The following is a 24,835-nucleotide window of genomic DNA, read 5'->3' on the forward strand; positions in this document are numbered from 1 at the left end:
CAGAAAACCAAACACCGCATGTTCTCACTCATAAGTGGGAGTTGAACAATGAAAACACATGGACACAGAGAGGGAAACATCACACACCAGGGCCTGTGAGGGGGTGGAGGGATAGGGGAGGGATAGTGTTAAGAGAAATATCTAATGTATATGATGGGTTGATGGGTGCAGCAAACCACTATGGCACCAGAGGTATTGTTATATACCTATGTAACTAACCTGCACGTTCTGCACATGCATCCCAGAACTTAAAGTATGTGTATATATATACACACACACACACATATATACACACACACATATATGTGTGACACACACATATATACACACACACATATATGTGTGTGTAGATATATGTGTATATATTTATCTATATGTGTGTGTGTATATATATGTAAATCCTATTGATCAATAAAAAAAATCAGATGAAATTGGCTCTTTAAATGTCTTCTCCTAGCTCCCATCCATTGTCATGTTTTCTGTGGCCACATTAAGACTTGTTCTCAGATCTGTATTTCCAATCTAAATCCCATTTCTATTCTATTATTATTAGTACTACAAAAAATAGTAATAAAAACAAACATTTAAATACAATCTAATAAATGCCAACTATTCTTCTAAGAACTTGACATGTGCAAACTCATTTAAGCCTCAACCCTGTGAAATAGTGTATCAGTTATGTATTGCCACAATAATGCTACATAGCAAACTACCCCAAAACATAAAACTGTAAAAACATAATTACAACAATGAATCTTTTTATTCTTTCTCACAAGCCACTGTTTCTTCTGATCTTAGCCAAGTTCAGAAGACATTGACTTGGCCCACTCACCTGTGTACAGTCAGCTGCCTTATTGAATGGGTGCTGGGAGTATAGGATGGTCTCAGGACTGCTTGACTGTTCTCTAGATGGTCTCTCATTTTCAAAATGCTAGCCTGGACTTATTTCCATTGCCATAGGAATGTTCTAACAGAGAGAGAGAGAGCAGAAGCAGACAATGCTTCTTAAAGCCTAGGCTTGGACTGCACACTGTTACTTCCCACATATACTATTGGACAGATCAAGTGAAAACACCTAGGTCAAGAGGTAGGGTATAGACTTTGCTTCTAGATGGAAAAAATACACAAAGTGCCAAGTGTATGCATCCAGGAAGGAGTAAAGAACAGGACTAATTTTGCCACTTATTAGGGTATTATTATTAATCCTTATTTTAAAAGAAACTAATATATAGCGGGGTTAAGCAACTTGCTCAAGGTCATGGACTAATGAGACAATGGCACTAGTATTTAAATACTGACAGTCAGGGTTCATTCTGCACTGTTAACTTCTACATGGTGCTGTCTCTCAGTTGAAGGAATGATAGAGGGGGAAAGGCAAAAGGCAACAAATGGGCTTTGAAGTAACTCTACGGAGATAATTAAAAGACCACATAAAAAAAGGAAAAAATATCTTACTTCAGGAATTCAACACTAAGAATCCTACTCCGTTCATGAAATCAGAAAAGGTTTGCATGAACCCTGTGGGCCTTTGAAAGAGAGAAGGCATACTGTTGATGGTCACCAGCTTACTTAAGGCTGCAGCTTGCAGGAATCCATCTCATCAGAGTAACTGGAAAGAGGCCACAGTATCCAAAAAAAAAAAAAACAACAAAAGTCATGTGCTGGGATAAGTTCTTGATAGTATGAATAGCCAGGAAAAAATATTTTGATTCTTCTTGTCCCAGCTGCGATATTAACTTTGAATTTTGTCATGTGGTTAATTAAGTTGCTTTATAAGACTAAATTTTTATAAGATGTGTGCATAGGAATATGACTTCCCTCTCCTAAGTTACTGTAACAGATATTACCAAATGTGTTGTGAAGTTGACATTCTTAAGTTTTAATTTATAGTTTTATTGCTCCCTGCAATAGCATCTTCTTTCATTTCCTAGTCCCCAGTTTTTCCATTTTGTTTACAGTAGCCAGATAAATCTATCGAAATGCACATTTGATTACAGCATTCTTCGGTAATCACCATTATCTTCATACTGACAAAGGTCACTCTTTAAGGACCTTTAGTTCCGCAACCTATGTCTTACCATTGTTTATCCCCCAGCTAAATACCTTGGAGAATTCCAAGTGTGTCATCCACTGTATTAGTCTGTTCTCAAGTTGCTAACAAAGACATACCCAAGACTGGGGAATTTATAAAGGAAAGAGGTTTAATGGACTCACAGTTCCACATGGCTGGGGAGGCTTCACAATCATGGCGGAAGACAAAGGAAGAGCAAAGGGAGGTCTTACATGGCGGCAGGCAAGAGAGCTTATGCTGGGGGAACTCCCATTTATAAAACCATCGGATCTTGTGAGATGTGTTCAATACCATGAGAATAGTATGAGGGAAACCACCTCCATGATGCCATTATCTCCATTATCTGGCCTTGACACATGGGGATTATTATAATTCTAGGTGAGATTTGGGTGGGGACACAGGGCCAAACAGTATCATCCACCTTCATGTCTCTTTCTCTTTACTCACCTGCTTTCTTGACAAGAAAAATCTTCATCAGCCCTTCCTTCCTTCCCTCCCTCCCTCCTTTCTTTCTTGCTTGCTTGCTTTTCCTTCCTTTTTCTTCTTTATTTTCTTTGCCTATTTGAGAGATTGGCAAGGAGAGTAATGCTGGAATTGGAAACACATGTAACTAATACCAGCCGAAATAATTGTGAGCAGAAGTGATATGCCTTCTGAGCCAAGGCAGAGGAAAGATTATATGTGATTCTCAGACTTCTTCTCATCCTCATTGGCTAAGAAGGGCACAGGTCCCAGATGGAACAGCTGTAAGTTAGTGGGGCCTTCCTCCATCTGGATCCCTAAGTAACTTTGTGAAACAGAGCCCCTCTCCAACCTGTGATAAACTTGTACTACAAAGGAGAACTCAATTTTCTTGTGCTAAAATACTGAGATTTGGAAATTAATGTGTGCTGTGTTATAACCTAGGTTGTTAGAAATATATTATTGCAAATTACTTTTAATATTCATTTTTGTCATTATCAGTGAATTTGAAGTTTCAGATAATTATTGAACATTTGTGTGTCATTTATATATTTATTATACTTACTTCTTTGGTAAAATGCTATTTGTGTCCTTTGCCTATTTTTCTACTAGACTGTTTATGTTGATTTATAAAACATGTTTATATATTAGGCTACAGTAACCCTTTCATGTCATTGGTACTGAAATACCGTTTCCAATTTATTAACTGCCTTTTATTATCATTTTATGATATATTTTATGTCCAAAGGTTTAAAAATTATATACTGAGTCATCTATCATTATTTAAAACTTTTGTTCTTATTTTACGAGAAAGGCTTTCTAAAATCTGATAGATTGGTTTTTCTCTGGATTTACTATTTTCTATTTTTAAAAGATGAAATTCTATATTCCATTAAGATTTATGTTGTTGCATGCTATCTGGTAGGAATATAGCTTTGTAATTAGTACATTCATCTTAAAACTGACTTGACTCTTTCTCCTAAATTAAAAAGACAACTCTGATGATCTGCTTTTGAGTTATTCCTTAAGCTACCTTCTCTTGATGTTAAATATCCATTCAGAGGATTCAGAACACCTTGGCCACTTGGCCTCCCCTTGGAGATCTGTCCACTCCAGAGATGCAGAGCTCACCAAAGGTGTACAGGCGGGAAGCAGGGACCTCTGTGGAAGTCAAAAGGGGAAATGCCTGACTCAGCAATGCAAGCAGGTTGTGAGTAGAACAGGAAACAGTTCTCTTCCTCAGTACCTCTTTAGTTAGCAATTTATTTATTCACTGAGTCATTCAGACTTTCCTGTGGTAGTAAAATAAATTGAAAATTGAGAAGCATTTTGCCAGGCAAATGAGAAACACCCTTGAATTTTTTTTCAGTCGTATAAGTGAAACAATAAATAATTTACAGTCATTGAGACTTCCACTATGCTTAGAGAAAAACACACCATAGGTAGTGAAAACTTACCTCACCATATTTTTCATTACATGACATGTGTTCTAAAATTTGTATTAGGATATAATACTTGGTTGTCTCACTAAGTACATGTAGATGTTCCTCCTTTAACACAAAGGTCTAATGAGAACCATAAGATCTATAAAAGCCTATAAAACTGAGATTCTACAAATTTCACTCAGAAATGTGTAATTAGAAGTATGTCTGAGTTATGGTGGTGGAGTATGGGTTTGTGTGTGCACGCTTTCATGAGAAAGGGAGAGAGAGAGAGAAAAAAAGGAGGTAGAGTGAAAGGAAGAGAGAGATATAAGTAGAGATGATAGAGAGAGACTGAGAGACAGAAACAGAGGGGACACAGAGGGGGAATCAGAGAGAGACTGAGAGAAAAAGCTAGAGACAGAGATAGTCAGCAAGAGAAAGAGTCAGACACACACACACACACACACACACACACACACAAAGAAACAGAGAGGGGAGAGAGAGAGAGAAGAGAGAGAGAGAGACGTTGAGAGAGCTAGTGACACACATATACACACAGGGGACCCAACGAGATGCAGCCTGGTCAGAGGCAGGTTTACTTACCAACTCAATAGCCTTCTGCTTTAAAAGCAGGTCTTCCTCATTGAAGAAATGGACCATCCCACCATCTTACCTTAGCCTGACTCACCTTACAAAGAATTTTTCATGGCACTGGGCTGTGATAGTTCTGGGAAAGAAGGAAGATGGATGTTCTTAATAACACCAATACAGAGAGCTGATAATAGCAACCACATTACTAGGTTTTTTTTTTTTTTTTTTTTTTTTTTTTTTTTGCATTTGTAGAAAACGAATGTAAAAACAGGTCCTATGATGCTAGCTCAAAGCACTAATCTTTATTTTGATTTCCCAGGAAGTTGCAAATGAAACTCTACATGGAATTGGTCTGTTGGTTTAATATTAGAGAGAAGTAAAAATGATGGGCATTAACTCTATCAGTCATTGTTTTGTGAATTTCCTTGTGTTTGGGAAGGTGACAAAAACACTTACATGCAAAAATGATACTTTGTGCATTAAATACAAGTTTTCTCAATATTGACAGAGTTATATTTCTAAATTTCTTAATGCACAAACCATTTTTAAAGGTTTTATTGTTCCAATTTTATCTTTTTGAATATTATTAATTATCTACTATGTTTCAGGTATAGCCCTAAGCAGTGGGGATAAATCAGTGAACAAATCAGCAAATATTTGTGCCTTTATGGAGCTTCTATTCTGGTATGGGGAGATAGACAATGAAACTTAATAAATGGTTAAGCTGCATGGTATTTAAGAAGGTTATAAGTACTATGAAGAAAAATAAAACAACTTAAGGTGGCTAGGGAATAACCAGAGTGTTAAGGGCTGCAGTGAGGATTCTGGAGTTAACTGAAGGTAGAGTCATAAGGATTTGTTAACAGATTGGTTGTAGGATATAAAACAGCAAGTGCAAAGGCTCTGAGATAAAAAACATCCTCATTTATTTCAAGAACACCAGGAAATCCATTGTGACTGAAGAAGAAAGATCAAAGGGAAGAGAATTAGCAGAGGAGATCAGAGGGGTAATGGTGGGGCCAGAAATATAGGACTTTGTAGGCAATTGTAAGAATTTGACTGGGGAGGTATTCATTGCACTGGTTTAAGCAGAAGAGTGACACGATATTACACTTTAAACTGATCACTCTGGTTGTGTTGCTGAGAACAGGCTGGAGTGGGTAAATGGTGAAAAGCAGGAAAACCAGTTTGGAAAACGGTGTGCTAATCCAGTTAATAGAGGTTAGTGCTTATTCCAGGGTAGTAACAGTGAGGATATTAGAAAGAGGCCAGATCCTATGATTATTTGAAGGTAGAGTAACCAGAATTTGTTATCAGATTGGATGTAGGGTGTGAAGAACAGAGAGGAGTCAAGGATAAGTCCACGGTTTTATATGTGAGCACTGGAGTGATGGTAATTTTATTAGCGGAGATGAGAAAGGGGAGCAGCATTTGGGAGAGAAGAAAATGTTTGTTTGGATATGTTCATCCAACATGTAGGTGTCATTTTAGGCCTTCAGATATATGGATGTGGCATTCACGGGAGAATTGTGAGCTGCAGATAGAAATTTGAAGATTGTCTGTGACTGGGTGATGTTGAAAATTGTGAGTCAGGATAAAATGACCAATGCAGTGAAGGTAGTTAGAGGAGTGGCTAAAGGACCGGGCTGTGGGGCACTTGGGCATTAAAATGTCTAGGAGAAGAGGAAGGGCTTACACAGGAAACTGAATAAGAGTAACCAGTAGGGGAAGAAGAAAATAAGGAGTCTGTCTTGAAAGCCGAGTAATGAGCCTTTTTAAATGTTTCTAGGTAGTCAAATAAGGTGAAAACTAAGAATTTGCCAGTGGTTTAGCAGTATCTAGGTCACTGAAGACTTTGATCTAGCCATGGTTCAGTAGAGTGACAAGAGTAGGAGAAAGGAAGGATATGAAGGTACAAGGAACAGATAAATGATTATGTTTCATTTAAAAAATTAGTTTCAGCTGGGCAAGGTGACGCACGGCTGTGATCCTAGAACTTTGGGAGGCCAAGGAGGGTGGATCACCAGAGGTCAGGAGTTTGAGATGAGCTTGGCCAACATGGTAAAACCCCGTCTCTACTAAAAATACAAAATTACCCGATCCTGGTGGTGCGCACCTGTAATCCCCGCTACTCAGGAGCCTGAGGCAAGATAATCACTTGAACTTGGGAGACAGAGGTTGCTGTGAGCCGAGAAAGTTTCATATGGTAGAAGTAACAATACACTTGTATGCTGATGGAAGTGATAAAATATAGAGGTGGGGAAATTGATGTTGCAAGAGAAAGAAGAGAGATTTGGGGAGCTGGTTCCTTGAATAGGTTAACTATAACCTAAGGCAATATAGTGAATGATTGAGGAGTTGCCCTTGGGTAAGAATGCAGGCAGTTTATCTATAACAAAGGAAAACAGAGTGAAGGTAGTTATTAGGTGCAAATAGAATGATGAGAGCTTGTTAGAGTGTCTTCTGATTGCTTCAGTTTTTATTTATTTATTTATTTATTTATTTATTTATTTTTTGAGCAAAGTAGAAAGCAGAGCCATTGGGTGAGAGTGATAAGAAAGGTGTTGAGCATGAGGAGGGAGAAAGACATTTATGAAAATAGTCATCCAGAGAATGGATTAGATAATCAGCACGTACAAATAATGTAGCGGTGGGGATGCATGAGGGGTGTCCTTCTGACCATTGTTGCTTAGGGTAGTTCAGCACTTCTAGGCTGGTCAAAAATTAGTAGAGTTCTACTCTTAGTCTCTCTCCTCTTCTGCCTGTGCTTCTCAAGGAGTCCAGCCAGAACCTCTGTCTCTTTCTCTACCTAAACTGAGCTGCTTGCACTCCTGTGATTTATATACCATCCTTGTCTCCAACTGTCCATACTTTGTAACTTACTGTTATCAGTTATTATATTAAGAATTAATGTTGTCCATGGAGGTTATGATTGGCTAAGCTTAGATATATAACTAGATTTAAAATAAGGAACTGTTGTCTCTGAATCAAGTTTGTGGATTGGAATTATGGAGACTTGATTATAAGTTAATGTAAACATTTTAAAATAAGCAATAGATAGCATCTGGCCATAAAAACCTTTTATTCTGGATATTTAATGAATGGGCAAGAAGGATATATACTTTTGTGAATGTGTAGGAAATGTACCTATTCTGTTCTTATGTGAACAGGAAAGAAAGTGAGGGCTAGAGGAGCCCCCGGAAAGAGGAGCATTTTCCCATTTTTACTTTTATCAACTTAGCAGAAAATACACGCCTTATGGCTATGGCGGAATAGTCAGTGCCAGATGAGCAAAGCTAAATGCAAGAATCTGCAGTGCCAAGCTCCACGGAATCCCTAAATAGTCACTGACAGATCTTGATTCCAAGTTCAACGTATTAGTGTGAGTTAAATGAGTGTTTCATTAATACTCTAAAATCCAAGTCAGATTGAAGAAAGATCATGAATAGCTAAGAATTACTCTTGTAAATATAATGAGGAGTAGAATGGGTAAGAGAAGTCAGGAAAAAATAAAGAAACCATGGACTCAAAGTCAGAAGTCCTGAGTTTTAATCCTGGTTTTGCCATTGCCTAGAAACCTTAAACAAATCCTGTAACCAGTAAAGCCCTGAACTTCTTATTTGAAAATGCAGGCTTGAGTTAGATGTCTTCTAAAGACTCTTTTAGCACAAAAAAGTAATTCTATGAAGTTAATCTTTATTAAATTGTTTGATCTATTAAAATACGATAAAATATCCTGATGTTTATCTTAATGTATCTAGTTTTTTAATTTTTAAGGAAAATAGATATTTAGTTTTTGATAATATGTTTGTTTTTGTTAATAAAATTAACACTTTTAAAAAAATATAGAAATCTAAACAATAAGAAAGTGAAGGAATAAAGCACATCCAGTCCTATCTCTCCCTAGTAACATTTCATGTCTGTAAGGCTACCATATAACAGTTGCTATTGTAAATGAAATACTTGGTTTTGTTTTAAATAGTTGTTAACTTATTATAGAAAAGCTCCATTCAAAAATACTAATTTCTTAACTGATTGTCTTTGCTGAACACTCTATCTTAAGTTACTTTTAGTCAATATTCTTGTTTTCTTTTTGTAGCAAACTATTTTGTCTACAAATAAAATTTAACAAATTTTGAGTCTTTATTAAAATTTTGTTAAAATTTAACAAAATGTGAGTCCTTTTGATTGTTTATACTTAATATTCTTAGAAAACATTTTTTAGTGATTCCTTTGGCTAGCTTTCCTAGAAAAATATTAATAGTAATGGTGAGAGAGAAAATTTCTGGCTGTTAAGTTTTTTTTTCTTTAAAAAATATGCTAAAGATCTTTATTAAGAAGTTTTAAAAAAAAATTGAATAGGCGTTTGATGACTTTTTAGAACATATGGTGACTACAGATTCTTTTCCTCTGTCTATTTATGGGAGAAATTATATTAACAAACCTTCTACCATTAAACCATTTTTATATTCTGCAATGAACATCAGTTGGTAATTAATATAATTTCAGTACAGCAATGGATTACAAATATTAACATCTTATTACTAAATTTTGCTGTTAAATTTATGTTGGAATGGGTCTGGGGATTTATTACTTGTAGGTTTTCTTGGTTGAGTTTTGCTTCAGGGTTACATGGATTTTGTATAAAATTATATGATGCCTTCCTTCTTCCTCTGAGCTCACAGAAGTAAATTCCTTGAAATCTGAAAGAATTCTTCTATAAGAACACTTTGTTGTTCTATAATAGCTTTGTCGGCTTTATTATTGATTTATTTTGGTTCACTTATATTTTTCTAAGAAAAATGTCTTTCAAACAGATTTTTAAACTTATATGCACAGGGTTGAATACTTTACACAGAGTTAATAGCTTTCCTGAGAACTTGAAAAATGGGGAATTATAGGATAATTGTATGACAGTTTGTATTATTGTATAGCTTTGTAATTGCCTTGACACTACAGTTCCTCCTTAAAATTTTCTCCTTTTTCCTGAAATAAATCTATTTGCAAAGAATATGCTTAATCTCTTTCCCATGCTGCACTTTCTGCTGTGTTTTTAAAACATTTTCTTTTTTTTTTTTTTTTGCTTGTACTCATCTTTGAACAAAGACTGTACAAGACAACTTTTGTTTCAAAAATAGCATGGATAGATCATTCATGGTTTCTCCTGTTTACCTGGCTGCCATTTTAATTCGACCTTCAAATTTAAATATAAATTCAGTTACGCTGCACCTGGGCAGGTAGGAAAAGATTTGTGGCCATGAAAAGCTTTATTTCTGCATTTTTTTCTCTATATATTTTCTGGGAAAGAATGCACCAAATTTCAGTTCTAGTGTGTTGTGTGAGTTCTAGTGTGTGTGGGTTGGTGGAGGGAGCTAGGAGGAGAAGAGGGGAGTGGGTTGTGTGTAGCCTGGGTTGAAGGTACTAAGGAATATGCCTTTGATTTTGGATTATTCAGGTATGTTAACTAGATTAGAAGTCAGGTTGGATAAAAGCCTTGGGGCCTATTGGCTTTCAGTGTGCTGAGGCTACATTTTTTTCTCCTGTTTCTTACATAATAACTTTTACTTCTGTGAAAATTGTTCAACCTTGCTTTAAAAGTCTCTAGATTCTGAGGATCCTTTTCCCATTGTCATGTTGGAGAAAATATGTTACTTTTAAGAAGAGCGGCATCAGGGAAGAAACAAACAATAACAATGTACTGAGGAGTGGTTGTCCATTTTCCGGAGTTTGATTAGCTTGGGACAACAACAGTCTATGGCAGAAACCCATTTCTCCCAAAGCTGCCTGTGCTTCCAGCCTGTTCTGCAATTACTTACTGTTAGTGAGAAGTGTCAGAATTTGCTCTAATTACTTCCCTGAAAACTGCACATTTTCAGGAAGGGAAGTTGCATATCAATCTGGTGTTTTTCTTCATGCTGATTCAAATTTACTGTATCTAGCAGAGATTCCTGCCAGAAAGTTGTGATACAGAGTAAGTGTCCCTTATCTGAAATGCTTGGAACCTCAGCGTTTCAGAGTTCAGGTTTTCTTTTGGATTTTGAAATATTTGAATATACGTAATGAGATATCTTGGGGATGGGACCTGAATCTAAACACAAAATTCATTGATATTTCATATACACCCCATGACCATGGACTGAAGGTAATTTTATACATTATTCTTAGTAATTTTGTACATGAAACAAATTTGTGTACATTAAATCAACAAGCAAAGGTGTCACTATCTCAGCCATTCATATGGGCAATCTCTGGTTGTTTAGTGTAACTGTCATGATGTGCTCAGAAAAGATACATTGCAGCAGAAGCGGGCTGGGGGGAGTCTTTTTTCTCTTGAGGATGCTTGGTAAACTGTATGCTGTGCATCTGTGCTTTGACTGTGACCCATCACATGAGTTCAGGTGTGAAATTTTGCACTCGTGGTGTCATGTCAGTGCTCAAAATTTTCAGATTTTGGAGCATTACGGATTTTGAATTTTTGGATTCGGGATGCTCAACTTGTGTATCATTGGCAGTATTTACTGGTTTTAGAATTGATGAACATTTTCTTTCTCATTTGTATTTACGTTTGGTTATCTCTCAGTTTCTTGGAGGAATCCTTTATAAGAAATTCTCATAAGAAGTAATTTATTTTTTTATTTTATGTAAAAACAAGTGAGCAAAACATCTATAGGACGCTTGATTATTTGAACGCTGAGACAGTTAATATTTCATGTAGCAGTTCTCAAAGTATGTTCTACAGAAGTCAGTTCCAAATCATGTTAACAGCATTTATAGGAGCAAAATTTCCATGGCCAAAAAAATGTTAATAACGGAAGTGAAACAAAATTCAACGTAATTCTTTACTGAAGGACTTTTTTTTTCAGATATAGAGCTTGGTTGTTATTTTTTTTTTTTTAATTTTTTAACCTTTATTTTAGGCTTGGAGTTACATATGAAGATTCGTTACATAGGTAAACAGGTGTCATGGGAGTTTGTTTTACACATTATTTCATCACTCCGCTGTTAATCCAGGACCCAGTAGTCATCTTTTCTGTTCCTCTCCCTCCTCCCACCCTCCACCCTCAAGTAGACCCCAGTGTCTGTTGTTTCCTACTGAAGGACTTTTCAACACCATGAGTATGCAAAAGAACATTGTGAACTTACAAGACAGACATAATATGCAGTATTTCCTATAACTTATTTAATTTAGTGCCTTTATTTTTTCTATAAATTATAAGAAAGGAAAAATAAGTTAGTATAACAAACACCAAAAACTACTGGTATAACAGCATCATTTCCTAATTATAGGTGAAGCAGTTAAGAAGAAATAAAAAGTCTTCTAAATGTTAGCCTTGCAAATTTAATTATAAAAGTAATCACTGCCTCCCTTTTCCTGTATCCATGCAGCAAATATTTGGCCCATGCTTAATTCATGATCCCATAAATGTGTGAAAGGAAATTTTAATACGAGGGAAATGGTATGTTCACCTGTTACTTTATAAGGATATTGTGAGAATTGAATGAAGAATGCATGTAAAGTGCTACAAAAATCCCATTGCTTTACAATGAAACCTATAGACCAACACTTTTAAAACATGCTGTTGTAATATACGGATGTATTGTGAATCATTGTGAGATATGTTACAAGTTACTAATATTTCTAAGTTTGTGATATTATATGATTTTATAAAATACAAAATGTAATGTGTTCTAGGTTATGCTTATTATGATGTCATTGTCACTGATTTCTGACATAATCTCTTAAGTGGGAGGAAAAGGGAAAAAGTTTTAACTACTCTGTTGGAAATTGACCTGGGAATGGAATGTCTTTGTTGTTGCTGTTTAGCATGTGCTGTGATTTGAACGTGTCCCCCAAAATTCATTTCTTAGAAACAATCCGATGCAATGGTGTTGAGAGGTAGGACCTTTGAGATGAAACTAGGCCATGAGGGATCTGCCTTCATGTGTGGTTTAATACCGTTATTTCAGGAGTGTATTCCCGATCAAAGGATGTGGTTGGCCTCCTTTCCTCTCTCACCTGAGTGCTCTTTTGCTCTCCTGCCATAGGATGATGCAGCAAGAGGGCTCTCACCGGGTGCCAGCCTCTTCATCTTGGACTTCTCAACCTCCAGAACTTTAAGAAGATATATTTCTGTTTATTACAAATTTTTCAGTCTCAGATAGTCTGTTATAGAAGCACAGAATGAACTAAGACACCATATGAGCTGTAGTCCGTAAAGGTTGTGAATTAAAGCAGCAGAACCCTCCACCTTGAAGCAGCAATCATTCATAGTTTTGACAAATCAAGAGCAGCCCCCTAATTGCCCAATGTGGTGGGTAATATTGCTGAGACATGGCTTTGAGTCACATGTGTTGTGAGGCTGCATAGTAGGATGTGTCACTTGGCTCTTGGTGGAGAATATGATTTAGGAGAAAATCTGACCTTTATACCAGTAGTCCCGACGAAGGCACTCATTTGGCTACTATATTTTTCTGTAAATAGAATGTGAAAATTCTTAGAAGACAATTTCTGTTTGCATAAGTTCATGTTAACAGAAACCATTAGGCTACATTTTCCACAGAAGGTTTTTTTTTTGTTTGTTTGTTTGTTTGTTTTTGTTTTTAGGGGCTAAAGAATTTTGTATATGTGAAAATTTATAAGGTAGCTGAAATGAATGGCCTGTGAGCATGAAATCAGACAATACTGAAAAATAGATGTGAACACACGTATACACACATCTACTGCGGAGATGCCAATCTCAGTTTTTAAAGGCATAAAGGCACACTGACTTTTCTACTTAACTGCATTTTAGCAAACTTTGTGATTAAGGGCAGACTTGTTCTATACTTTGACTAACCTAAGTGCATCTAGACAGAAAAAGAAGGGCATTGTGCATACACATTAGCAGCCCGTTACATTAAACTGTGACATGGCACAATCCCTTTGTACAGATTTCATTAGGGCATAGTCTCTTGCAGACATCAGAAATACAAAGCCAAGTAGAACTTTGTATGCTAATTCCCCATTGTATGCTAATTCTCCATTGCCCCTTATTTATTTTGATTGGCAGATATTCTCTGATACAGTAAAAATGTCAAAATGATGACAGAATCTTATTGTTTCACACTTTCTCTTTGGAAAACATGTTGCAACAAAGCACCTTTTACCTACATCTACCAAATGCTACTGCTTTGATAGTCAGTTTGACTGGCTATTTGGGAGTGAGCTCTGCAAATGGCTGCTTCAGGATTTAGCTCATTTTGTTTGAAAAACAACATTCAGTCATGATATTCAGAATCTCAGGAAGACCCACAGATTCTATTTAACACACAATGTATCTGATAGGACTGTATTCATGGATATGCAAAGCTAATTGCTGTTAATATGTAATGTACATGGGCTTTACAGTTTGTAGAATGTTTTTCTCATACTAACTCTCAATGTTGTTGTGGTAGAAATAATTTGGAGTTACGTGGTTGGATGCAGGTATCCCAACTGACTCTTTGGCATTAGGCTGGCTGAGGTCATGTTGGAATCTGGGGATTCTGCCAGAGTCTGATTGAGAACACTGACCTCACTGTCAAAACTGCCCCACTGGAGGGTGTTCAGTTGTGACCGGAGTAACTGGAATACTGAATCCCTCTCGTTCTTAACTCTGGAGGTATACACACCAAGTGATACCGTCCTACAAGGGGAGGCACAAATAGTGTGATTCGCAGCATGGTTGGAAAGGTGGTGCCAGGCTGTCAGTCTTTCCTAGAGAGCTAAACCTTGATAGCAGGACCCTCGTCCTATGGTACCGATGCAAAAAGAAAGGGACTGACCTACATATGGTCTCTGGACTCAGGCACATGACCCAGAGTTCAGAAAAGTCTTCAAATCTTAGCGGGAAATGAAGTGTTAGGCAGACAATGGAATGGGAGTCAGCATTTCAGGAGAAAATCAGATCCTGTGCTTAGAGGATGAATCACCAGGGCTTGGCGATGGCAAAGTACTTCCTGGCATCATTGTGTGAGTATTCGGTCCTAGGTAGTAATGGTAGAGGCCTATAGGCAATGATAAGACCTGATCCAGTTAAAGGACAGAGGCTGCACATTAGGATTCCCCCAGGAGATTTTAGGGTTAAGAAGTGTATCACTGAAATACTTCATTCTGCTTGCTACTGGGCAGAAGAATAGACAGAAGAATTAGGTAAAACAATAAGTTGTTGAGACACATTTGTTGTAATAATGAAAATGTTATTATGTAGTACCTTCATTGTTTTGATGCCCTGTTTGTTTGTCATATGTTATTCTTTGGAATATATGTTATACTTTGTACTGTTTGTGAGTCCCAGGATGTTTTCTCAATTTCCGTTTTACTTTCTAGAGTTTAATTTTAAATTTTGCACTATTTAAAATATATCATTTGTTTCTAACGAATTTTGCCTTATCTGCTTCTTTTGCCAGGTTGTTTCCAACCGTATTATCTACTATTGTGGCAATAAACACGAGTCAAGAGTTGAATAAAAAGAATTCTTTTTATCATCATCATCATCATCATCCTCAATCACTGTCATCACCATACCACAATGGATATCATATTTTAAAAATAAGAAGACTTTCATATTCTACAGGAAGTAATTTCAATGTAGATCATAGCTTTTTATTTTGTTTAAACATTTTTAGCATTACTAATATGAAAATTATATTTTATTCAACCACCAGAGGGAGCTCCCAAATATATGGATTCTAAAAGGGACGGACTAAAGTAATTAGGCAGCTTTGTATGTTTTATGGTTGAAAATCAAAGATATAATCAGCTGTGTGTCATAGTTTTGTGGGATCACATGTTGGGTCTTCATATGTCCTAGTTTTGTGGGATCACATGTTGGGTCTTCATATATCAAATGCTTAAAATTTTATCCTACTATAGATGCCACATCATTTTAATTAATAGCTGTGAAATAATAATCTTGTTTTTGTGTTTTTTTAAAGTTTGAGTAATTGTGTTATTTTAACTTTACATTTTAATTTTGGACAATATTGATTGACAGCATGCTTTACAAATATAATTATACTTCACAACCTCCTCTCTTAGGTCCCAATTTTTCTTAAGTTGTGTTTTTATATTGTCCAATTTATAAAACTTATATTCTTTTTTGTAACCATAAATTCAATGCTGACACAGCTCCTTTTCATATTTATTTGTTTTGATGTATTGCTTGACTTGCTAAATTTTATTGTCAAATAGTTTATTTGAGAAGGGTCTTTGGGTTCTAGAATCCTTGATATCTTTCATGTTTGAGAATGACCTCTTGTTGCTTTACACATGTATGACATATAGAGTGGGTATAATATTGTGAGGTCATATTTTCTTTCTCTCATCTATGATTTAATATTACCCCTAGGAAAATCAAGTCTTCCAATTTTTTTTTCACTAATATTATGTGGGTGTGGAAGGGGAAGGAAGGAAATTATCCAACTGTTTCCTGCAGGCAGAGCAAGTCCCTACAGAGCAGGCTGCCCTCAGTGATGATGAGTTTTGGATCTCCCAGAACATCCCACCTCTTAAATGTCTAGCATCTTGTAAGTATCCTTCCCATTCATGTTTCTTCATAGCTTACTGAGTTCTGTCTCTCCTCTTTTAAATGGCTTTGTTGAGCTATAATTGATAAATAAAAAACTGCACATTTGATGTGTGCAGTTTGATGTGTTTGGGCGTATGTCCATACATTGGCAATACTATCACCACAATCAAGATAATAAACATATCCATTATCTCCAAAAGTTTCCCTGTGTCCCCTCAACCCCCTCCTTGTTTGTGTAGTAAAATCACTTAGCAGGATGATCTGGGGAGGAGCAGTCCCTGGGATCACTGTGTTTATCTGTTGTCTCTGTACCCCACTTTAAAGCATCTGAAAGTTTTCTCACACAGTAATGTAATCAACCCCATTTTGTGGCTGTGGAAATTGTCAGGCACAAAGGTTAAGCAAATTACCCAAGGCCATGGAGCAGATGAGTGAGAGACCTGGGAGTGGATCCAGTACTCATAACTGCCCAGTTGATATATTGCCTTCCATTGCTTGACAAGGCTGCAAGCTGTCCTGCTTCTTCCCAACACACTTGACTAAAGTCAGGTATTTAAATTTCCATTTCTAAGCTGAAGTCAGCAGTATTTCCATAACTAGGATGTTGTCACAACAGAAAAAATGAATTATAAGCAACGAATAGAGGTGAAATATATTCATTCAGAGTCAGTGTTAATACATTCCATCTTTCTTCACTTCCTTTAACCTCTTATTTTCTCCAGGCTGCTTACAAACGTATTCAATGTGTTAACAAAAAAATGTAGTAAACACATTGCCAGAATATCAGCATTGGGAACAAAGAAAAACACTTTCTATTTGGTGTTAGCATAACTGTGCATTTTAACTAGATGTATATCTCTCTGTGGATAATTAACATGCTATTTGTAAATAAAGTAAAATATTAAATATATGAAGTCACCATTTTGACTTATGTTTTTCTACAGAGCACAACCACTCTCTAACAAATATGTATCTGACAGATTGATAAATTATGGTCTCTGCCAGGTCAAATGAGCTCACTTCCCTTCAAACCTTAAAAGCCTAAGCAATAATGTGGTCTCCCAGACACAAAGAGGAAACAGCAAGCCTCTCTACTCCATCGTGATTGTTTCCTGGGCAAGCGTGTTTCCCAGCTGCAATCACAGATGCCCCAAAACGATGCCAGTGTCAGCCCCTGCCATGCTGTAGCTCCCTTCAGGGAGCATCTCAACTGCTGTTTTCCCCTCCCCTAGTCCTGCACTGAACCTGCCACACCTTCTAAGAAAACCAGAAGGTTGGCTCAGTGCTGAACTGCAGGGGCCCTCACACACACCATAACCTGCAGGAATATAGGCATTTGACTGCTGCCTCCTCAGCTTACCACAGGGGGCAGACACTGACTGAAAAGAGGTCCAAGAAATAAATTCCTAAGGAAAAGCAGGGAGATACAAAAATGCAAAATATAAATGAATCAAATAAAATTTAAAACATGTATTCAGGTGCCGCCTTTAATAGTATATATCATGAGATGGGGTTTATTTCACTTATTTACAAATAAACAACTCTTCATTATTGCTGAAGATGTATGAATATAAGATTTAAAGCTAGGGTGATTTAAAATTTTTCTGCAGAAAACAACTTATGGGTAGTGTTCTCTTTTTTACATTTTGTATTTCAAATTCAATAATTCTATGAATATGTTCCATTCAAATGTCCCAGCTTTGTTATGATCCCCCAAATGAATAATGCATTTCTTAGAAAGTATCTTTTCCAAAGGAGAAAGCACTATGAACATTCATTTTTAACTTCCTTTATCAGTCAATGATTTTTATCCTTCACTATACATTTTAAAAGACCTGACAAAGATTCATAAAACATTGTTATTCTTTATCAGTAGAGCTACAGGCAAAATTCAAAATTCTCAAATCTGTGGGAAAGATTATGAAGAAATATTATGACCGGTTATCAATCTGCACAGACTTGCCTATGTTATCCTAACATTGTTTTTAGCATGGTGAAGACAAGGATAAACCATGAAGCCTACCTGCTGGGATCTGAAATCCTGCTTCACCACTTCGTGTATTGAGCATGTTACTCAATTTTTCTGTACTTCAGTTTTCTCTTGTCTAAAATGGAGATAATAATACTACTTCTGTTGTCATGAAGACCAAATGAGTTACTATTTATAAATTATGCCCACTAATTAAAAAATAGAACAGTGCCTGAAGTTTTTATTTTTAAATAAAATAAAACATATATTTTTTTACAGCATCACTATGCTCCAGGTCAATATTTCCATATTAGTGATCGAGTCTCTTTTCCTTACCTATCCGGAATGCTTGTGTTAGAGTTCCATTTGACAGTGAAAGGCATTAGGAAGCTATCTGGGTCGATTTTCTCATCTAGAAAATGGTGATGATGATCTTGTCTTGGAGATCTAATGTGAAATGGAGTGAGGTTGCATAAATGAAATCTTTAACAAAGGATCTTACTGGTACAAGGCACTCAATAAATGCTCACTGATAAATAGAAGTAACTATGTGCAAAGTCATCATATAAGCTCAAGATTCAAGAAGATAAAATGACTAACATGGAAACAAAACAATTGTTTATTGAAAGGGTCGGATTGTTTTATCCTTTTATTATCAGATTCAAATATTTTCAATTCATACTTTCTAAAGGGACTATTCAGAGAGAATTTCTGAAAAATTTCATCCCTCCAGGGTTTTATAGACATTTCTCGACTTAAATACAATAAAAATAACAATAAATTTCTACTTACTGGGAAAGTCTTGTCGAAATATTTTTAAGGTTTACTTAGAGGTAAACAAAAGAGATTGAGCTACTTTTTTGTTTCTTGCTTATTTGTGTTACTCAGTGGTGAAGAATAAAACTTATCATTTCCTTTGTGAAAATGATTAAGGAAAATGAAAAACATTTGTCTAAGCACAAGTCAATTGCTAAAAGCAGGTAAAAGCATTTGGTGTGGAGTAGGCACCATCTCAATTTTAGCAAACTGGATTTTAGTATCAGATAACTGGATTTTAGCATCAGATGACTGGAAATGAGCCTGAAAAACCTTCCCTCATACACTATGCCTTTGCAAATACTTACTGCTGCTTAAAATTTTAGATACCCATAGGCAAATCCAGATAACTGAAAATTACCTTAGTTCTGGTAAAAAAAAAAAAAATAAGTGTGATATTAGAACTGAGGGCTTGGTGGATGGTGGAACAGGTTGGACTTAAGAATGTAAGTTCTTAGGAACATATTAAGTCCACTGAGTTATGACAAAGTATGTGGGAAATCCCCTGCAGTGGGCACTTGGTGGGAAATCCCCTGCAATGGGCACTTGGTAGGAAATGAGCAGGTTCTGATGAAAGCTGCAGCCAATGAGCAAGAAGTGCATGGAGAACAGCAAGCTGAGAAATACCGGCCAAGAAGGGCTAATCTCAGGGCAGTCCCTCTCTAGCAGTAGATAGAAACCATACTGTCATAGAATTTTGAGTTTATGGAAAGTACCCTAACACCCAGGAAGACTGTAAGGACAAGACAGAACAAAGACCTGCTAGGAAAGATATAGCCTTACTAGAGCATGATTCAGTTACTAAAATTGAGTTACAAGACAATAGTGTAAAATTGAAGGTTAAGACATAACACAAGAACAGGATTTAAAATGTATCTGCTTTAGGAAAAGATAGGTTTTAAAATCTAGGTTAAAGCCGGACCCGCAGGTGTTAGCCTTACTGTGCAGCATAATTAACACTACCGTCACCAATATCTTATCACAAATAAATGTGTGAGTTTCATAGAATGACTTCCTTTAATGTCCTTCAGAAAGGCAGATGGCATAGAAAACCAAAGTGTAGTTCAGCAAAAGTCAAAACAGACCCATTCGGAAGCAGATCACATGGATCTGTGTGATCTGCTTTTATGCTAAGCAGTTTTTGCTTTGTGCTACTAGTGCAAGACTAGAGCCTGGGCTATGCATCTCCTTTTATGAAGAGCAAAAGTTGGATTCATAAGTATACATGAATATGGAAGACTGGGGATGGGGAATAAAATAGTTTTCATTACCTAAACCAGGAAGTGAAAGATGGAGGCAAAGTAGACTTGTAGTTTTCAGGGGGCAGACAACTTGGATTGCTTTTCTCTTTGTTGAACATATTATTCTGGGTGTCACCAGTAGAATTAGAGGGCTGATGAAATTCCTTCTAGCATAGACAGTTTTCAAATTAAGCACAGAGTTGAGAGCATAAAGGATGACATAGGTGGGCCCACCCCAGTGGCATCATGCCTTCTCTCTTGTGTGGGCAGCTATGCGTATAGTAAAAGCCTCATCCTGCGAAGGCTTATTTGTTTTGCAAGAGAAGACAACAGAAGAAATGGAAGAGAGGCAAAGGCTGGTATGCAGGGTTCTGATACCCTCACGGTTTCCCTCAAGACAATTGGGTCTCTGATCTGATAGTTTTAAAATCACATTAAAATACAAAATTATTTAAACGCTGACATCAGAATTGTCCTTTCATTACTAAATGTACCATGGAAAAAAATAGAATAGTGTTTTTCGAGAGAAAATGTTACCACTGAAAAACACTATACCCAGCCAAATTATTAGTGCTGTGCTTTGGCAACAGAAAGTTCTTTTATCACATGACGATTCTCAGAAAATACACTGTCCACATTCACTTTTGAAAAAAATATTTCACCAAACACGAGATTAAAATAGATATCACAAAAATGAGGAAGCTATAGTATACAGCTGGTAAGCATTGAAACTATTTGAACATTGTTATATTTAATCAACAGCTATAAAAATTCATGTAAATGTAAAAACAATTATAAACAAAAAGATACATTGTATACATTAATATTGAATTGAACCTAATAATCCAGAATATTGTTTATTAAAACTAACAAGTGGGTTTGGGTTGGTGGCTTGGGTAGAGGAAGTAAAGCATGCTTCATTTCTCATCTATCACGGGAGGAAGTCAATAGATAACACTTCTGTACTGATGTAGAAATTTTTAAATGTATATATTACAGTATACTTTTTAAATATTAAATTTTTAAGTAATCAGTAGAAACATAAAACACGATAGCTTCTAAACTACTATAGAAATTAAGCAAACAAAATATCCATATAGGGAAAAACCAGTCAAAGGAAACAGAGAGAAACCACAAAATAAACCGTGTATGAAATACAGTGATATTCATGTGATTAAATATTTCAGATACAACCATAAATTTAAAGATTAAACTCACTATTAAATTACAAAAGTTAAATGTGGCAACTCCAATGTATCTAAATATGCATTAAACACAAGAGTTATCCCAAAACAAAAATAACCAAAAAGTAAACAATAAAAGGATGGACAAAGGTATATTCAGCAAACAAGAACTAAATAAAGGAGTGAGACTATTAATATTCATTAAACATAATTCCAAAACAAAACCAGCAGAGGGAAGAAAGATAAAAGTTACTATCCACACTGAAGGTATAATAGAATCAAACTCCAAGGAGCAAATAACATGGTTTTGACATATACAGAGCAGAAACTGCTAGAGAAGAAGGAAAAAAAGTAAAACAATGCAATCATTTCAGGACATGTTATCACCACTTTGAATTTTTGACAGGTGATTAGACATAAAATAAGTAAGCATACATAATATAATAGATTTAATTATTAGAATGACAATTGACATTTCTTTCTTTAAAAAGGTTTCATCCTTTTCATTTTTCTTAAAATGTTCATCAAATTGATGATACAGTAGTAAGGAAACGGAAAAAGTTCCCTTGTGCCCTTCTCAGGGTGTGCGACAGGGGAACTGGCTCACTTCCTCAGTGCCCCACTGCTCAAACCTCTAGGGGAGTGTACAGACGGGCAGGCTGTGGGGCTCCGACCTCATGGCAGTGTGCAAGGGTGAATGTTTATAGCTCCTCAAGCCCCATTGGGCGTGTGTTACAGGGTGCTCTTTTAGTTTTGCTGTCTATAGGCTTGTGTTAACCAACTCAATTACACCCTTTACCTCGTCGCAAGGACAGAGGGCTTTCTACATGCTGGGTTCTTGCTTTGGTGTACTAGAAGAATCGGATCATGCCTGGGCTAAGAGAATTAAGTGTAAGGTTTCAGTGAGCGGAAGTAGCTCTCAGCAGATGGGGGAGCCATTGGGAGATGATTTCCCCCTGGAGGCCTCTCTGAGGGCTGGACTCTCCTTTGACTACACCAGCCAAACTCCGCATAGTTCCCCCTGTTGATGGCCTGCTTGCCTGCCAGTGTCTGTAGTGTGCTCTTCTGCGGTGTGCGCCCCTCCAACGTCCAGCCGCCTGTGTCTTCTTCTGCCTATGGATCTTCCTCACGACGTCCAGCCGCTTGTGTGTCTGCCCACTGGGATCTCGGGTTATATTTATAGGCCCAGGATGGGGTGTGGCGGGCCAGGCTGGTCTTGGAAAATTCAGCGTCGGGTTTGAAGGCAAGAGTGCCTGTCCTCACCTAGGTCCTAGCTAGAGACCACGCTCTCCTCTAGCCAGCACTTCCCTTCTCCCCTTCTGTATCATTTAAACGCACCACCCTCTTCCCTTCCCAGCACTCCTGTATCAGTAGGCCATACAAGAAATCCCAATAAATTCCCCAATTTGGGAAATGTGCAAGTCATAGTTTAGAATAACGCTTGAATAAAACTCAAAATCAAACAATAATACTCACAACTTCTTAGAAATTAACAGTTATCCTCTAAGGAACTCTTGAATCATAGATGAACTTAAAATTAAAATTGCAGGGTTGCTTTTTCTGGCGATAATGCAGAATACATGTCTGGAAAAGCCTCACTACAATGCACATTTCTATGTGGATAAAGTAAAACCATTATTTTTTCAATGTGTTCACTATAATGTAAGGGGATCTTTGTGAGTTAAAAAAAAAAAAACACAAAAAACAAAACAAAACAAAAAAAATAGAGTTAGCAAACTGATTGGGAAATAGAACTGAAATCTATAACTACCCAGCAGAATAGTTTCAGAAACACAGGAAGCTTTCCCAGGGGAACAGGCCTTGGACCTAGGCAAAAAGAGAGAGGTTGAAAATGAAGCTCTTGAAGAAAGTTGAAAATTAAAAGGGCTAAAATATTAATAAAAGAGTAGATGGAAAAAAAGCCAAGCAAAACAAACAAAAACAACAAAAGAAAAACCTTTTAGGAAGAAAGGTAGAATACAAAAATACTTAATTGTTTTGATTACTACTTTCAGTAGGCGAACAATAAAAAGGTTCTGGGAGTGTGTAACCACATTGGTTTGGTGTTCCAATTTAAACTATTTCTGTGGACGAGGGAAACGCAAGTTGAGACATGAACTTAAGTTCTTCCAAAAGCAAATAGAATTATAGCATGCATAGCAAAAGAAAAACAGAAAGAAAGAAGAAAATAAACATCATGAAATAAGATGCTGAATTACATTAGAAGGAAAATGTAAATCTTCTGAAAAGAGTTGTAGCCTTTTCTAGGCCTGGTGGAAATTCCACAGAAAAGTTATACTGGATATAAATTCACAATCAAAATTAAAACACATACACAAAATTAACCCACTGAATGAGAACAACTGCAATGGAAAATATGAAAAATAAGAATGTGCAATAAAAACATTTTATAAAGAAACCAAAAACAACTTGTAATGAAAAATATAATTGAACATTTATCTAGTAGGACATTTAGAAAAAAAAAAAAATTGAGACAAGGGGAGAGAGGATCTTTTTAAATAGATAAAGCCTAAGATTTTTCCTAATCAATCAAAGGCATTAATCTTTGTATTAAAGAAGCATAAATGACTCTTTTTTAACTTTTAAGTTCAGAGGTACCAGTACAGATTTGTTATGTAGTTAAACTTGTGTTATGGGAGTTTGTTGTACAGATTATTTCATGACCCAGAAATTTAGCCTCATACCCATTAGTTACTTTACCTGATCCTCTCCCTTCTCCTACCCTCATCTCTTTGAAAAGCCTCAGTGTGTGTTGCTGTCTGCTATGTGTATATGTGTTCTCATCATTTAGTTCCCACTTATAAGTGAGAACATGCAGTATTTGATTTTCTGTTCCTGTGTTAATTTGCTAAGGATAATGGCCCCTAGTTCCATCCATAGACGAAACCTAAATAAGTCTTAAACAGATATAACAAAGATGAAATCTATACAGAAATTCATCATTGTTTTCTAACAGATCACCAAAGGTAGAGAGATGTCTAAAAAGCCACAGAAAAAAATGAGCCTACACATGTATAAAATTGACAGCAAATTTCTTAACAATAGAAGCCAGAAAACAGTAGAGGAATCTTTCTAAGTGTTGAGAGAAAATAATCTGGCACTTTTATAGTTTTTCAAGAATGATGGTGAAAAACATAAGAGCAAATAAAGACTCAATATATCTCTAGTAGACACTCACTAAAATACCTTGAAAAGGATGTACTTCAAAAAGAAAGAATATTATCCTAGGAAGACTATGAGATGCAATATCAAATAGAGAAAAAAGAACCTCACATGCTAAAGAATATAAAATATAACAAGTATAAATAAACGTATAGAACATATATTGAACATATAAAACAATAATGTCTAATTTTGTGTTAAATAAGTCAGATATAAAATGCTGCACAACAGTATCATGAAAGATGAGTTGGAGTTGATCGGAGTTAAAGTGTTGTAAGGTCTCTTTTGTTGTTCGAAAGAGTAGAAAAAGAAAATACTAATTTTATTTTCATATTAAAATTTTCA

The 24,835-nt window shown here is 36.2% G+C and overlaps 1 long non-coding RNA gene across 1 annotated transcript in view; it reads left to right on the forward strand.

Moving 5' to 3' along the window:
• The window catches only part of LOC140712213 (uncharacterized), a 46,389-nt gene extending 29,373 nt beyond the window's left edge, over nucleotides 1-17,016 (forward strand). Inside the window, exon 2 of the long non-coding RNA XR_012093717.1 lies at nucleotides 14,977-17,016. This is a non-coding gene — a long non-coding RNA (uncharacterized lncRNA). The remainder of the gene's footprint in view (nucleotides 1-14,976) is intronic.
• The last annotated feature ends 7,819 nt before the right edge of the window (nucleotides 17,017-24,835 follow it).

This window comes from Chlorocebus sabaeus, chromosome 8, assembly GCF_047675955.1.
Source record: "Chlorocebus sabaeus isolate Y175 chromosome 8, mChlSab1.0.hap1, whole genome shotgun sequence".
Lineage (NCBI taxonomy): Eukaryota > Metazoa > Chordata > Mammalia > Primates > Cercopithecidae > Chlorocebus > Chlorocebus sabaeus.